Source organism: Austrofundulus limnaeus, unplaced genomic scaffold (genome assembly GCF_001266775.1).
Source record: "Austrofundulus limnaeus strain Quisiro unplaced genomic scaffold, Austrofundulus_limnaeus-1.0 Scaffold154, whole genome shotgun sequence".
NCBI classification, from domain to species: Eukaryota; Metazoa; Chordata; class Actinopteri; order Cyprinodontiformes; family Rivulidae; genus Austrofundulus; species Austrofundulus limnaeus.
The window spans coordinates 758748-760398 of record NW_013952556.1 but is presented as its reverse complement, the minus strand read 5'-3'; the positions used below and the strand labels follow the sequence as shown (position 1 = coordinate 760398).

The following is a 1651-nucleotide window of genomic DNA, read 5'->3' as shown; positions in this document are numbered from 1 at the left end:
GTGTTATACTGAGAACTCATTTATTGTTCCATCATTGTAATCACTTATTAATCACTCAATATTATCCTCCTAATAAAAGTCGGTTAGTTTTTAAATGGCCAAAAACAAAATTACGACTCTTGTGTGTTTTCTGTGTGTATTTTGATGACTGAACTATTTTGAACAACTGGGGCCTTATGAACCTATATATTGCTCTCAGTTAAAATCATGGTTGTGATTTTGATGAGGGGTGTATCTACACCCTAAACACTGTTTATTTGTGTGAGACCCAAGGAACAATCAAAAGAAATTGTCATCAGGAAGAAAACTGTTGGACAGTAGAAACTGAAAGAGATGTTTAATAAAATGAAGTTTCATTAGTTGCTGGAATCAAATGTTTAGTTTAAATCATCTTGTTACCATCTTACTATAAAAAAGAATAAAAAGGTTGTGACTGAATCTAAACTGATCATTTCCATGGTTTACTGATAAATGTGTAGCATGGATGTTTGTTAGTAACTGACTTTTCTCTCAATAATTTACAGTATGAATATATTTCTGCTGTTAGTTTAGTGTTAAAGTTCATATTTTGTTATGAAAACGTCCTAGAGGACAAGAGCTCTGTAGTCATCTAGGTCCAGGTATTTGAATGTTCTGTTGGAGTTACACAATCGTTACAATGTTCAACTCCTGTGATGATTCTGCTCTGTGCCTGCCCTGCTCTGCTTAATTGGTTCCAAGGCTCTCCACTTCCCACAGCTGTTTCCACTCTCCTGATGAGGCTCACTGGCTTTAAAAGGCTCATTCTGAGACTTGGTCTTCGCTGGAGCATCACGCCTTCTGGGTACCTCTCCTGGCCACCTTGCTTTAATGTTTTACAGCAAGTATTATTTCTCTAGAAATTCTAAGTGTGGTTTTTGGAACATTGTTGTTTTTATTCCCCTTGTTCTCAGACCTTAACCAACCTCCTTGCCAGTGTCAGCCTCCTGGAATCAGCTTACAAGTTGGACTCACCTGTGGAACTAACTGTTGGACTTTTTGGACTGCCTCTTCTGCTTCTTGATTCTTGGAACCTCAGGTCTCTATTGCCACGTGCCTCCTCCCAAGTTGTCTGCCTCCAGAGTTACTGTAAGCTACCACAACAAAACCCTTTAACCTCAAGATCTTGTCTAACTTCTGCTGAGACTCATCCTGCCTCTCTTTGTGTTTTCAGTTCTTGCTGAACCTAGCCTCCCCGGATCTTGTCCCCTTTGTTGCACATTCTAGTTTTTTGTTGTTCACCACATTGTAAATAAATCACTTGAATTTTACTCTGGCTCTGGTCTTGGTTCTGGTCCTGCTCATCTTGAGACTGTTGTCAATTCGTGACACTTTCTCCCCGCATATTCCGACACGGAGGCTAGAAACAGCTAAATTAGACAGTTAAAACACATTTACAGTTCATAACTCACCCTTGTTGTAACATTCATCCTGTGTTGTCCGCAAGCACTTTCCGCCGTATTATGGGTCATTTTCCTTGAAAAATAAAACTTAACCAGGCACTTTGAAGAAGCTCTGACTCTGGTAGTCGATGTAGATAATGATGTGGGTTTGCACACCCCAAAACCAAACATTTTGACTTCTGAACTTGTATTTTTGGCATGACGCTATGAAGTACAAAAATCACACAGCG

The 1651-nt window shown here is 39.4% G+C and overlaps 1 long non-coding RNA gene across 1 annotated transcript; it reads left to right on the top strand.

The window, feature by feature from the left end:
• Nucleotides 1-6: 6 nt before the first annotated feature.
• On the top strand, nt 7-1289 carry LOC106523378 (uncharacterized). The gene is made up of 2 exons (XR_001310887.1): nt 7-1107; nt 1193-1289. It is a non-coding gene; the product is annotated as an uncharacterized LOC106523378 (long non-coding RNA).
• The last annotated feature ends 362 nt before the right edge of the window (nt 1290-1651 follow it).